Source organism: Oncorhynchus tshawytscha, linkage group LG14, assembly GCF_018296145.1.
Source record: "Oncorhynchus tshawytscha isolate Ot180627B linkage group LG14, Otsh_v2.0, whole genome shotgun sequence".
Taxonomy (NCBI): Eukaryota; Metazoa; Chordata; class Actinopteri; order Salmoniformes; family Salmonidae; genus Oncorhynchus; species Oncorhynchus tshawytscha.
The window spans coordinates 36,300,752-36,316,658 of NC_056442.1; the positions used below are offsets into that span (position 1 = coordinate 36,300,752).

The following is a 15,907-nucleotide window of genomic DNA, read 5'->3' on the forward strand; positions in this document are numbered from 1 at the left end:
ATGTGACCATGGCCGCTGTGGAACGGGGAGGGGTTGTAACTTCCCTCTAGGAAGGTGCCTAGGAGCCTTACTCTGAGCGCACACTGAACAGGAGGAGACATAACCCTTAACGTCCTTAGCCAACGTAGGCCACCAATACCTCCACCGTAACCGGGTGAAGAATATGGCCCACCTTGCCTGACGTGGGTTAAGTCTCCTAGCTGCCCGAATATACTCCAGATTCTGGTGGTCGGTCCAGATGAGGAAGGGGTGCTTAGCCCCCTCAAGCCAGTGTCTCCACACCTTCAGAGCTCTAACCACCGGTAGCAACTCCCGGTCCCCCACATCATAGTTACGCTCCGCTGGGCTGAGCTTCCTTGAGAAGAAAGCGCAGGGGCGGAGCTTTGGTGGCGTACCCGAGCGCTGTGATAGCACGGCACCCACCCCAGCCTCGGACGCGTCCGCGTCCACCTCCACTATGAATGCTAGAGAGGGGTCCGGATGCGCCAACACGGGCGCATCAGTGAACAGCGCCTTCAACTTGTTGAATGCTCCGTCCGCCTCTGCTGACCACTGCAACCGCACCGGGCCCCCCTTCAGCAGTGAGGTGATGGGAGCCGCTATCTGGCCAAAACCCCGGATAAACCTCCGGTAGTAGTTGGCAAAACCGCTGCACCTCCTTTACCGTGGTCGGAGTCGGCCAATTACGCACGGCCCTAATGCGGTCGCCCTCCATCACTACCCCTGAGGTGGAAATGCGATATCCCAGAAAAGAGACGGCTCGTTTAGAGAACACGCATTTCTCAGCCTTGACGTATAGGTCATGCTCCAGCAGTCAGCACCAGAGACACATGCGTGGTGTGAGTGGCTGAGTAGATCAGAATGTCATCGATATAAACAACCACTCCCTGCCCGCACAGGTCCCTGAGAATCTCATCTACAAAGGATTGAAAAACGGCTGGAGCATTCTTTAACCCATACGGCATGACGAGGTACTCATAGTGGCCTGATGTGGTACTAAATGCGGTTTTCCACTCGTCTCCCTTCCGAATACGCACCAGACTATACGCGCTCCTGAGATCCAGTTTGGTGAAGAACTGCGCTCCGTGGAACGATTCCACCGCCGTAAGCGATGAGAGGTAGAGGGTAACTATACCCCACTGTGATGGCGTTTAGACCTCTATAATCGATACACGGACGCAAACCTCCCTCCTTTTTCCTCACAAAAAAGAAACTCGAGGAGACGGGTGAAATGGAGGGCTGAATGTACCCCTGCCCCAGCGACTCCGTGACATATGTCTCCATTGCCACGTCTCCTCCTGGGACAGCGGGTACACGTGACTCTTGGGAAGCACAGCGTCTACCTGGAGATCTATCGTACAATCCTTGCCCGGTCGATAAGGTGGTAATTTAGTCGCTTTCACTTTACTGAAAGCGATTGCCAAATTGGCATACTCGGGGGGAATGCACACCGTGGAACCCTGGTCTGGACTCTCCACCGACGTGGCACCGATGGAAACTCCCAAACACCTTCCAGAACACTCCTCTGACCACCCCTGGAGAACCCCTTGTCTCCACGAAATGTTAGGATTGTGCCGGGCCAGCCAGGGAGTCCCCAGCACCACTGGAAACGCAGGCGAATCAATAATAAAAAAACTGATACGCTCCCTATGATTCCCCTGCGTCACCATGTCCAGTGGGATGGTCTCCCTGACCATCCCTGACCCTAATGGCCGGCTATCTAGGGAGTGCACGGGGAAAGGAGAATCTATCGGCACCAGCGGAACCCCTAACTTAAGGGCGAGTCCGCGATCCATAAAGTTCCCAGCTGCGCCTGAATCGACTAGCGCCCTGTGCTGGGAAGAGGGAAAAAAGTGAAGAAAACAAGTTAAGACAAACATGTGGCCAACAGGGGGTTCTGGGTGAGTTTGATGCTGACTCACCTGGGGTGACCGAGAAGCGTTCCGCCTGCCATCTCTACTCCCAGACGGACCCCCCCAGCACCGATCAGACGTGTGTCCTCTCCGACCACAGTTGGTGCAGGGAAAGCCTCCTCCTCCGGTACCCCTCGGCGCAGCCCCTCCCAACTCCATCGGAATGGGAGCGGAGGGGCTGGGTGGTGGAACGCACAGGACCCTCTCTGAACGCCCGCGGGCAGCTAGCAGATTATCCAGTCGAATGGACATGTCAATCAGCTGATCCAGTGACAGAGTGGTGTCCCGACACGCTAACTCCCGGCGGACGTCCTCTCGGAGACTACACCTATAGTGGTCCATAAGGGCCCTGTCGTTCCACCCAGATCCGGCTGCCAAGGTCCGGAACTCCAGCGCGTAATCCTGGGCGCTCCTCCTCTCTTGCCTGAGATGAAATAGTCGTTCTCCCACCGCTCGGCCGTCTAGAGGGTGATCAAACACGGCACGGAAGCGGCGGGAAAACTCTGCGTAGTGCTCCCGCGCTGAGTCTGGGCCATTCCAGACTGCGTTCGCCCACTCCAGAGCACAACCCGTGAGGCAGGAGATGAGGACACTCACCCTCTCTGCTCCTGAGGGAGTGGGTCTGATGGTGGCCAGGTATAGCTCCAGCTGAAGCAGAAACCCCTGGCAACCCGCCGCCGCTCCATCATAAGCCCTCGGTAGCGTCAGACGGAGGGTGCTGGAGTCGGGAGATGGGGAGTCCGGAACCGTGATTGCCGAAGGTGGAGAGAGGAGACCACTCCTCTCCCATCCGTCCATTCTCTCCATCACTTGATCCATCGCGGATCCGATCCGATGGAGGACGGTGGTGTGGTGGAGAACCCGTTCCTCCATCGATGGGAGAGGGTTGGCTGCTGCTCCTACTGACTCCATTCAATTTGGTGGTGCGGGATTCTGTAATGCTCCGGGTGTCGTGGGTGTGGAGTCAAATGGAGGAGACAGAGAGTGAAATGCTGTGCGTCTTTAATAGCACCAACGCACCACAGGGTGCTCACAATAGTTACGTTCCCAAACACAGGGAATCAAAATGTACAACGGAAAAAATCACGACCAGGCACTAACACGTACCTCTACAACAGAGCCGAAGGTTACACTGAAATAATCCCGCACAACAACCAGGCGGGCCGGCTGTCTAATAAAGACAAACTAATTAAACATAAACAGGTGCTACCAATAAACATACAAGGAGGGGGAGGAAAGACAATCAGCGGCAGCTAATAGGCCGGTGACGACGACCGCCGAGCGCCACCCACCCGGGAAAGGGAACCACCCTCGGTCGGACTCGTGACAGTATTTAAACTTCTGACCAACTGGAATTGTGATAAGTGAAATAATCTGTCTGTAAACAATTGTTGGAAAAATTACTTGTGTCATGCACGAAGTAGATGTCCTGACCGACTTGCCAAAACTATAGTTTGTTAACAAGAAATTTGTGGAGTGGTTGAAAAACAAGTTTTGATGACTCCAACCTAAGTGTATGTAAACTTCCAACTTCAACTGTATGTAAGTGAGATATTTCTGTATTTAATTTTCTAAAAACATGTTTTCACTTTGTAATTATGGGGTATTGTGGTTAGATGAGTGTGATTTTTAATATATATATTTTTTTAGTTCAGGCTGTAACACAACAAAATGTGGAATAAGTCAAGGGGTATGAATACTTTCTGAAAGCACTGTACCGTATATGAATGAATTAGATCATCAATTCTGTATCTAGTTAAAATACCTGGCAGTCCAGATTTAGAGATTCACTTTACAATACGTCTCCTGGAATGTAATAGAATCACCTCCAGGGAAAAGTAACTTTTGCTGTAGTGTTGTATAACATGAAAGAAGAGAAACCTGCACCTCTAGTCTTGTGTCAAATGTGATTTGCTGTTTCCTCCAATGGTTTATTGATTGAAGAGGTAAAACAGCCGTCCTTACACGCTGTAGAACATCAGAGAAAGGTTAAGCTAACCTTTGGTAGTCTGTGTAGAATATTCATTTGTTAACAGAGACGAGTGCTTTGCCTAACCTTTCTAGGCAAAAGGGAAAGCTCAACTTGAACCACTTGACATTTTGACAATCTTTTGCTAACATAGATAAGAGAAAAATATATATATATTTTACTTTATAGTTAGACTGTCTGAACACATAGTCCTTTTCTCTATATGTTTAACCAAGGGGCTATGTTCAAATGAAATGTATTGGTCACATACACGTGTTTAGCAGATGCTATTGCGGGTGGAGCGAAATGCTTGTGCTTCTAGCTCCGACAGTGCAGTAATATCTAAGTGACATCTAACAGTTTCACAACATATACCCAAAATACACGTAAATCTAAGTAAGGAATGGATTAAGAATATATATACATATATGTCAGAGCGGCATTGGACTAAGAGACAGCGCTTTCTTCACCACACTGTCTGTGTGGGTGGACCATTTCAGTTTGTCAGTGATGTGTACCCCGAGGAACTTGAAGCTTTCCACCTTCTCCACTCCGGTCCCATCGATATGGATAGGGGGGTGCTCCCTCTGCTGTTTCCTGAAGTCCACAATCATCTCTTTAGTTCTGTTGATGTTGAGTGAGAGGTTATTTCCTGGCACCACACTCCCAGAGCCCTGCCCTCCTCCCTGTAGGCTGTCTCCTCATTGTTGGTAATCAAGCCTACTACTGTTGTGTCGTCTGCAAATTTGATGACTAAGTTGGAGGCGTGCTTGGCTACGCAGTCATGGATGAACAGGGAGTACAGGAGGGGGCTGAGCACCCACGCTTGTGGGGCACCAGTGTTGAGGATCAGCGAGGAGGTGGTGTTTCCTACATTCAACACCTGGGGGCTACCCATCATGAAGTCCAGGACACAGTTGCAGTGGGCGGAGTTCAGACCCAGGGCCTCGAGCTTGATGATGAGCTTGGAGGGTACTATGGTGTTGAATGCTGAGCTATAGTCAATGAACAGCATTCTCACATAGGTATGCCTCTTGTCCAGATAGGACAGGGCAGTGTGCAGTGTGGTGGTGATTGCATAATCTGTGGATCTATTGGTGAGGTAAGCAAATTTATGTGGGTCTATTGTGACAGGTAAGGTGGAGGTGATATGATCCTTGCCTAGTCTCTCAAAGCACTTCATGATGACAGAAGTGAGTGCTACTGGGCGAAAGTCATTTAGTTCAACAACCTTTGCTTTTTTAGGTACAGGGACAATGGTGGTCATCTTGAAGCATGTGGGGACAACAGACTGGGATAGGGAGAGATTGAATATATCTGTAAACATAACAGCCAGCTGGTCTGCGCATGCTCTGAGGATGCGGCTAGGGATACCATCTGGGTTGGCAGCCTTGCGAGGGTTAACGCGCTTAAATGACTTACTCACGAGAAGGAGAGCCCACAGTCCTTGATAGCGGGCCGTGTCGGTGGCACTGTATTATCCTCAAAGCGTGTGAAGAAGATGTTCAGCCTGTCCAGAAGCAAGACATCGGTGGCCGCGATGTGGCTGGTTTTCCATTTATAATCCGTGATTGTTTGTAGACCCTGCCACATACTGGGACTCAACTTTGTCCCTATACCGACATTTAGCCTGCTTGATTCCTATGTGGAGGGAATAACTACACTGTTAGTATTCTTCCATATTCCCAGTTTTCTTGCCCTGGTTAAATGCGGTGCTTCACGCTTTCAGTTTTGTGTGAATGCTCCCATCTAGCTGCGGTTTCTGGTTGGGGTAGGTTTTAATGGAGGGCGGGGAGGGCCTTATATGCATTCTGGAAGGTAGTATAACAATGGTTGAGAGTTTTAGCAGCGGGGGGGAAAAAACCAACATGTTGATAAAATTTCAGGAGCCTTTTCCTCAAATTTGCTTTGTTAAAATTTCCATTTACAATAAATGCAGCCTCAGGATATGTGGTTTTCAATTTGTATAAAGTCCAGCAAAGTTCTTTGAGGGCCGTCGTAGTATTGGCTTGAGGGGGGATATAGACCGCTGTGGCTATTATTGCTGAAAATTATCTCGTAGATAGTATGGTTGGCATTTGAATGTGAGATGTCCTAGGTCAGGTGAAAAGAAGGACTTGAGTTCCTGTATGTTGTCATAGTTACACCATAGGTCATTAATCATAAAACATATCCCTCCACCCTTCTGCTTCCTGGAGAGATGTTTGTTCCTGTCGGCACAATGTACTGAGAACCCAACTGTCTTTAATAACCAGGTTTATGCAGTCCTATAACACTGAAAGCCTTAGTCGGTGGAGTTGAGCTGACAATATACTGGTCATACAAGAGTAATAATATAAGCAATGGAGTAATGGCACTGTCGTAGCCAGCCAAAGCACTCTCCTAACCTTCCCAATGCATTGCAGCATGGTCCTTTGTAGCTCAGTTGGTAAAACATTGTGCTTATAACAGCAGGGTAGTGGGTTTGATTCTCGGGACCACCCATATGTAAAATGCACGCATGACTAAGTTTCTTTGGATAAAGGTGTCTGCTAAATTACGTTTGTTGTTATATTATAGCGCACCGACAAATGTCTCTTTCACTGGTTTGAACATACAATAACGCTTTTTTTATAGTGACTGAAAGCATGAGTCAGGTTGAGATAGGTTGACATTGTTCGAGCTGTGAATATGATATGAATTAGAAAGTGTGTACTGTTTCTATACAATGTGTATGTGAAAATACCATCTGTCTACTTTCAGATCAACCAGAAGTGAAGATCGTTCAGGCGTTCCCTGAAGGTTTAACGAGAGAGGGAGAGAATCTAGAGCTGACGTGCATAGCAAAAGGCAAACCACAGTGAGTATCCATCCATCCACACAGATCATTTAATACTAGTTAGCAGTACAGCATTCCACACTGTCCTTACAAATGCCAACATAGACAGCTACATGACACTTCCAGGCTTCCTATATCCCTTTTCTGCCAGCCAAAGGACTCCCCTAACCTTTCCAATGCATTGTAGCATTTATATGTTACCAATTGCTAGTGTGTTTTGTGTCAAATTTCATCATTAGGAGGAACCTGCCAATGGCTCTCCCACACTGATCAGAGTTCAGACCTTTAGAGTGAGATTTGGTCTATTGACGGGCGTCGTGCAGGGACTTTCTGATATGGCTGGTATTTGTGTCATCCAGGCCCCATCAGATCAGCTGGCTCAGAGTGGATGATGATGTGCCATCTCACACCGTGATCACCGGCTCTGACCTCTTCATCGAAAACCTCAACAAGTCGTACAACGGCACGTACCGCTGTGTTGCCTCCAACACCGTGGGAGATGCCTACGATGACTATATCCTCTTTGTATACGGTAGGTACTGTCATGGCTACTGTCGCCTGTAGTTTGTTTTGCGATTCTATCTATATTTGGAGATGAGGCCAGGCCAGGTGGTCTGTACTGCTGATTCAGGATGTGTCGAGTAGGCAATCGTGGCCTCTCACTAGAATTTGCTAAATTTTCCATTGAAACTTCTCATGTGTCAGTTCACTGATTACAGGTTTCTCTGGGTGAATCTGTCACAGAAACATGTCACTGACGCACTGTAACATAGTAACAGATGTCTCTGACTTACTGATTTATTCTGACTGACACCTCACAGACTATCCTCAATCTAACTTGTAGCTTACGTATGAGTCTCTGACTTAGGTTACTATGGCACTTATAGCAATGCCACTCTGAGATTGTATTTCTGTAAGTGCTCTTAGGCAGATGGTGACATTTGTTTGTCCCACTAAGTTCTCTAGTGATCATCTCCTGAACAAAAGTATGGAACGTGCTATTAAGTAACAGTTCAGGCCTATTCAGGGTTTGATCCTATGGCTGAAGTCATAATTGGCGCCCCATCCACTCTCATCCATTAGAGGCATGATTCACATTCCCTCTGTAATGTAACTGTCATACAGTTACTGTATCTACAGGAAGAGGTTTGAGGTTTGGGAAGCAGGCTGTAGTCTTGCTTCCATATGGATCCTTTGTTTGGAATATGATTACTTTTGGCTTTGAACAACACACATCTTGCATTTCCAAATAGTTTTTGCTTCATAAAAGCGCTTGTGAGAAATGAAAACTGCCAGAACAGGAAACATTTTCCATACACACCATCTTTTGATTTATGTTGTTTTGTCTTTTACTTTCATACTTGTTTTGGCACATTGGTTTGATTGGGAATGTGAGCTGACCATTTGTTTTGGAGACATACCCCTCTCCCATGCATAATCAGGTTCTATAGTATGCATCTCTTCATATAGGCCCTCCTCACGTCTCCATATTTTAGTTTCCTACATGTCTTTGAAGGAACAACCTGCTCCCTACTCAACAGAGATAAACTAGACAAACTGTGGTACACTAAAAGACTCTTGAATGAATATCCATGGTGAAAATGTGTGTTTGCCGGTGCAGCAAACATGCTAGCATGTGTGAGCTGTACATGTTTTGTAGTATAATTACCTATTTGTATGCCTTTGGCACAATGAAATATCCCATCTTACAGAAATAGCTTCCCACCACAAATCTTTTTCAGTCTTTTACCACCTCAACATTAGAGACAGCATATCTCTGGTGTTATCAGTGCAGTCTCTATTCTTTTAGTTCGAGCATTAATGAGACACTGGAGATTTGTAAAAGGTGTTGATAACGCTTTGAGTAATTAAGTTTGAGATTCCCAGTTCTGTTATTCCACAGGATTAGATTCTAGACATGTTGTTGGTGCATAAGATGATTGTTTTCCCTGACTAATCATACTAGTTACTGTACACTAGCATAATGAGTGTGTGTTTCTGAACATGGTTACGTCTAGGGGTAAACATGATGAGAACCACAGATGTGTCAGCTTAGCAGGTGGGTCTCTAGGTGAAGAGACTGCTGGGTGAGTTTTTCTGTGTACAGTATCCTGTTTTCTACTTGTATTAGGCCCAGGAGGAGCCCATTAGTGTCTAGTGTTGGAATCCACAGCTGCTATCTCTTAGTATGTCCCTGATGTTCATTAATGTGGATCTGTCAGAGGACTGTGTGCAGTACCATGTCAAAGCTAGATGACCAGGAACCTAGCTAATGTAGTGCAACAGGATAGCACAGTATGTGTACCAATGGTCTGTGCTATTCTAGATATATTAGATATTCATATGTGTGCTACTTTCAGAGAGTTGGAATATACAGTCTGCTACTCTCATCTTGCCTCTGCCTACCGCTGCACTAAAACTCTTTATCCCTGACACTAGAAATGTTGTGTGTACTCTGTGTACTCTCCTACGGTAAGTAAAAAAGCATACAGTAAGTAACAAAGCATGTTTAGTTGTCAGTTCTATTCTGGTCTAAGGGTGAGAGAGAAGGTAGTTAGGCTGGTTGGCCTCCTCTGCTGGTTCTGGGTTGTTTTCAGTAGACTGTGAGTGCTGGTCTGTGGTTGGTTGACGCCCGGTGTGGGAGTAAACTGGTCCAAAGCAACTAGGCTCCCAGCTACTGTAGGCTCCCACCAAACTCTGTTCACTGTACAAAGCTGACCTGGTATAACTCACACATACTGGCTGTTGGCAGGAGAACAATTATGTATTTTGCTCAAGGGTTTGTTCTGCAGTTGACTCTCTGACCCAGAGATTTCCTACACGGCCATGAAGTCAAAGATTCCCATGCAGCCATCTGGGCGTCAAGCCCAGTCAGAAAGTATGCTCAAATATGGCTCTGTTGACCCTAACTTGGATGAAGCGCTGTTGTGAAAACAAATGTGTTGAATCACAAGGATTCTGAACCATCACCCATCTCTGCACCACAGAACAGAATAACTAATGAAACATCAGGCTGCAACTTAATAACCAAATCATACAGACTCAAGAGAAAACATAGTTTAATGTGTTTTAAAAAATGCATCTGAGGACATTGTTGTGCTGTATTACTTCATGGAATATTTGTTTGAGTCAGAAATCTCCATTGCTATGTTATGAAGACAATGTGCATATAAAACAATGTATTCAGAATTGCTAACAAACTGAAGAAAAATAAAGTTTTTTGGCTGCCAGGTTTAAGAGGGCATAACTAAAAAATTTCTCCCGCATTGTTTCAGTTTGTGCTTAGAATTTCTCATATCAAATGTTCTTACAAATAGAAATGTACCCTGAAAATATGGCACCTCCAAATACATTCATATTTCAGCTCTCATAATGTGGAGCCAAGAGTAATCCAGCCTGCAAATTGCCCATGGAGAATGCTTGTTTGCTAGACTATTATATGTGCCACATCCCATCCAGGCCTTTGTGGCAGCCTCTTATCCCTGGCCTGCATGCCCAATTTCCCAGACTCTGACATTTCAGCTATCAGACCGCCTTCGGTCACAGGGAAAGAAGAAATCCCCTATAAATATTGTTTGCGGAGAATCTGTTCCTGATATCCCCTCACCTCTCCCCCCTGCCCCCTCCTCCCCCAGAAGCGACATTATGCCACCATTGATGTTTTATCATTAGTTTGGAAGTGTGTGGTCCCCTACTGTGGGCTTCTGATGGGCACAGACAGTAAAGGCATGAAGACAGCCAGACAAATTTCTCCCGCTGTGACTTGTCTCCAGCAAGGGGCCGGCGCTATCTCTCTGTGCCAGAAACAGGAAGATATTCCTAGTGGCAGGGAAGCTTTCCAGTCTCTTAGCACCGCTGCATACCTGTATTGGCCTCCATTTTGTAATTCTCATTATTTTGTTTTTGGTGTTATGAAAGGCCTTGTCAGGACACTATCAGTCTGTTATTGCAAGGGGTGCAGAAGAACTGCAGGGGAGAGCTCCAGAGTTGCTTAATGCACTGCTTAACTTAATTACTGGAAATAATCACTTAATATTTTCATTTATATCTTCCCAACTACCCATTGAATGTTTATGAACAATATTGGGCACATAAAGTTAATTTTTCAAACTACAGTATGAGTATACAAAATAGTAAATTAGATGTGTTCATTCCAACCTTTTGGCCTACTGTTAATGAGTAGAGGTTTAAGTAAGATTGGAATTACCTGATATCAAACACTGTGCATTGTCAAAGCTCTGATATTACATTCACTATCACCAGACAGTAGAAAAGACATCAATGATACGTTGACACAGGTTACAGATGAAGAATGCAATATGGGAAAGCAACATCCTTCCTGTGGGAAAAACAGCCATCGTCTTATTGAGACCATACAGAACCCAAATCATTATCTCGCTCTATAGTAATACTACAGTAGTTACTGAGAGATTTGATACTTTCCCAATTCTGCTACAATACTTCCATACTTGCATGACCCCATCCTTAATGGCTTCTCACGCTTTCTTTATTTCTTATACATTTCTTCTTTATTTTGTATGTTTTCCATCTAGATGCTCCTACCACGATCCCCACACCCACCACCTTGAACCTAGACAACACCCAAGGTACTGTATGTCCCCACTTTGTTAATTCTCAACCCTCGCCTGTGTGTACACGTGTGCATGCTTGTGAGTGTGTTTGCAGTAGTGTAGTACAGTGAGAAAGAGAGAGTTTGGGAGAGAGAAAGAGAGAGGTTGAGACTGCGGGCGGGCAGTCTCAATCAGATCGTTCTACTGATAGATGCCATAGCGGACACCCTGCGCTGTGCTTTCAGTGATACCTGTCACAGCCCTTTCCTGTCACGTTTGATCTGTGAGGATGGAGGAGACATGTCGGTCCTCGGCACTCTGCTATCTTATCAGCATCTCCATGCAGCCGTATCTCAACCTGCCCACACTCACATCACAGTCACATTATAATGCCCTTTACATCTCCCCCATCAAATCACAATCACATCCATCTTTGTAGGTCTGGAAACATTGACAGATTTTTTTTTCTCTTTGACTTATGATATGGATGAAGGACAGTTTATTTACAGTGTCAGCTGGCCCACCTCTGTACATACTGTTTAGTGTTGGATCTTCTACGGTACTATATGTAGTTCTTATTCTTTTCACTTTTGTGGCGGAAGAAGTGTGTTGACTATTGGGAAGACTTCTGTGTATAATATGGTTGTTCAAATAAACTGAAAAACAAAACAAAAATCTGCCTCTCCTCCATTCTAGATAGTTCAGGTTTGTTCGTATACAGACACATGTAGACCATTTATTAGGAATGCCAAATGCATTCATCAGTGAGAGAAATTCCATTTAGAAGATAATACATTTCTGATAAACTGGCAGTGAGAGAAATAGAATGGGAGTACTGGGATGGGCTAGAGCTTTTAAAATATCTATTAAAGCCTAATGTTGGCCAAAAGTACTTGGCAGCATCAGGAGGTGACATTTAGAGAACTAAATATGGCATTTATATTGCAGAGTAACTGCAGCACTGACAACTGCCATTAATTATATTCTCTGTTTGCCAGCTAAACGCAGACCTCGTAATTGATTTCTATCAATATTTGCAAGCAGAGTTCCCTCAAACGTTTGGATGAAATCCTGCGCTATGGAAGTACTCCATATGTCCATGTGATTCTCTACTAACACACAGGGGAGGGGCAAATGCACGTTCATAGCTGACAATGTACTTCCAGAGCTAACATGAAGTCATCCCGAGTCATTCAAAGCCAGCCCACCGAGATGTACCATACGTACATGTCCCATGGCATGTCACACAGAGGAGGTGGTGGTGGTGGGTGGTGGTACAGTATGGCTCTTTGATTTCCACTCAGGCACTAGAGAAGTAATCAGGTCCCTTTCATGCTGGTGCTGGAAACCTCCGGAGGCCATTTTGTGTGTCTGAGTAGAGGGAGTAGAGAGCCTGAGTGTCTCATCAACTGCACAATCAGGTCTACAAGGTGAATGAGTGGTCTGGGACATGAAGAAGCTCTAGCTCCTATTTCTATGTTTTTTTGAATAGTCCATTTGGAATATTTTACTCCAAAAAAGAGGGGTGAACTTTTATATGTAGGATCTTCTGTATCAATGACAATCCTACTATACTGTGTCCCGGTATTTCTACTTTTATACAGATGTAGGATCTTAATTTGATCACCCTGTTGCAGGAGAACTTTTCTGCAATGCAGGACATTTTAATCCTGTACTGTATTTGAAGTTTAAAAAGGCTTCTGAAGTTGGGAATTTCCACTGAAATATATATTTTTTATATTAATTAGAACCTGTAGAATAATTCACATTTCATCTTGATGCAGGATTGTTTTTCTGCTGTAGAAAACTGTCTCAAAAGATCCAAACATGTGTACATCTAATGTTCTTTGATTGTCCTTGGACTAGGACAAAACTAGAGACTGTTTATCTCATATGGTCTCTACAGAGAATCAACAGATGACTCCTCCCATGGGCGTCAGCCAATTTACTTTGAAAATGCAATTCGTAAACAGGTGGTTGTTAAAATTGTGTGTTGTGTTTTTCATTGTAAACCAATTACTCTTCACTTACAGTTTAATGAATGCGGCAGCGGAGACGTTTTTCATAACTCCTCAGTGATTTCCGAGAGACAGGACTAAAACGGAGGTTTGACATGATTTCTGCAGTGCATGCCGGTAGGATGTAATAGAGCTTTCTTGCTGTTCACTACTTTTCTGAATACTATGTCTCAGGGGCCTTGTTAACCTGACATGCAATGCAATCACATTGTGTTACTATAAGCTGCAGAACCGCACCTTCTGTTGGCCTTTTACTCTGTTCAAGCACAAACTTACATTCACAACAGAGGGTAATGAGTGTCATGACCAGAATATTATTGTAAACCGGAGGCCCAAAGAGATTGAAATATCATGTAATGTACCATAGCTTTACATTGTACTTAGATAACTCTGTATTGGCCTTCATAGGAATTCCTGTCGTCGAGGACAACTTGAGCTAGTTCCTCCCAGCCCTGAGTGCCACAGTGCGCTCCTGTGATGTGTGAATGGTGTTATCCAAATGAATGTGTAAACATACAGCTCTCAAGCTGCCATTTTCCATTGATCCACACAAGCAACCGTCCCTCCATGTGGCCTCTCCACTTCCCTTTTATAAGCTAAGGGAAACATTCTGTGGGGTTCCATTCTGAACAAGTTGTTTATGCACCATTTCCTCTTTGTGTGGCTCCTAGTTCATGTGGAATGTAGCTTTTCATTTCCACAGTGTAATGCTTTCATGCCCTGCTAGATTTTTCTCTCCTCTGATAAGTGTTTTATTTTTTTCTCTCGATTTCCTTGGTGTAGCCTAGCAACAGGCAAGAGCAGCAGCGGTTCAAGGCCTAAATATGGTTTTGTGTTGAGGAGGAGCAAATGCCATGGTAAAGCATGAAACCACAGAGTCGTTTGTACATCTCTGGTGTAGAGCTGGCCAGTCCTCCACGTTTTGTATCTACTGCTCTATCCCAAAGAAAGAAAGAAAGAAAGAAAAAAAGAAAGAAAGAAAAAAAGAAAGAAAGAAAGAAAGAAAGAAAGAAAGAAAGAAAGAGAGAAAGAGAGAAAGAAAGAGGCTGCTTGGAGAGATCACATTGTCAAGCTTTTCAGCGTTCCTATATAAAATACTGTATGTAGGACTAAGGGGCTTTAAGTCCCTTTAGAGTTCGGCGAGAAATTAGTCACTATCAGTCTATGAAAGTGTTGTCATGGGTTTTATAAAACCTATTTTCAATGCTGTACTGTCAACTATACATACACCAATAGTTACTTAACCAAAGGTTATTGTAAAGTGCATTGAAAGTAGCTTTTAAATCAGCTGTATTCACTTTTTTAAGTAAAGAGGCCGAGAGAACAGGGGTTCTCAAACCTTCTTCCAATTCACAAATGTATGGGGAAGTTATTTTAAAATAACTTTTACTATTATAAAATGGCATACAAACAAGTACAGTGCCCATCCTAATTCATAAGTGCTGCCTCTCTGATTGGTTTGCTAACCTAATGCAATGCTCCAGGCACCATGGCTTATATGAGGGGCTGGCGTGAATAGATTTCAGCCAGCATTATTAAACAGAGTGGTTTCTGGTATTGTGCTGGCAGGCTGGTTTCTATTGTTGAGAGGGTAGTAGTCATTCTGATTCTACAGCTCAGGGTTTATAAAGGCAGTCTGCGGAGGTGAAGCCCTCGCTCGCCAAACATTCAGAGATGATCCCAGGGAGGGACATCATATCCCGGGTAATCTCCTGCTAACACCCTCCTTACCTCGCCCTGGCTGGAGAAAGTAGAGAGTATAGAAGAATCTGCACAGAAACACTTCTCACCATTCACAATGATCTCTATGGAAAACTCAAACCACTTGACAGGGCTTCTGTACATTGTTCTGGTGTGCATGTTGAATAAATGAACTGTAAGAAGAAATAGGGTAAATGTTGAGAATCCTGTTCAATTGAATGAGATCGCCAGAGCCCCATGGTTTAACAACTGGTCCAGATGTACAGGCTCAGTGGCTGGAGGAGCACCAAGTCCTCCCCATGCAGGGTTCCCACAGTTCCACGTTCAGCTGCAGGCTATATATTGTCTTAAAGGATATCATGTATACAGAGCCAAAGATAGGCCACCGGTCATGCTGCCGGCTACCACACAGAACTTTGTCAAGCCTGTGTTTGTATGCTGCAAGGAGGCTAGCCCACCACAGCATATCCACTATCAACCAGCTAAACTGATCCTACTCCAGGGAAGGACCTTTCATAAACAATAAATGAGTCAATCTGAGTTTAGCTGGCACTAAGAATAAGGAATGAATGGAACTCTTGACCTCGACTTTTCTCTCCCCTGCTTTGTTTTGTGAGGCAATTTGTTTGTCAATGACTAAAGCTGAAATGTATTGGAGTGAAACTAGAGAAAGTATGCTGTCTTACTGTAAGTGCACATTGATATTTTCGCTGTTTTTATTCATGTGTTCTCATATGTTTCATTGCTGTCTTATGGAGTGGTTTGGCTTCTTCATCTTCCAAAAGTATGTGGGCGGTGTCTTCAAGCTGTGCATGTAATCTTCAGCACAAACAAACATTAGCAAATGTTCTACAAAATTGCAAACTGTCTTTACTGTCACAACAATGTGTAACAGGATTATAAACAGTAATACATGC

The 15,907-nt window shown here is 44.7% G+C and overlaps 1 pseudogene; it reads left to right on the top strand.

Annotated features, from left to right (window-relative positions):
- Positions 1 to 15,907, top strand: part of LOC112267127 — a 182,212-nt pseudogene that overhangs the window by 149,534 nt on the left and 16,771 nt on the right.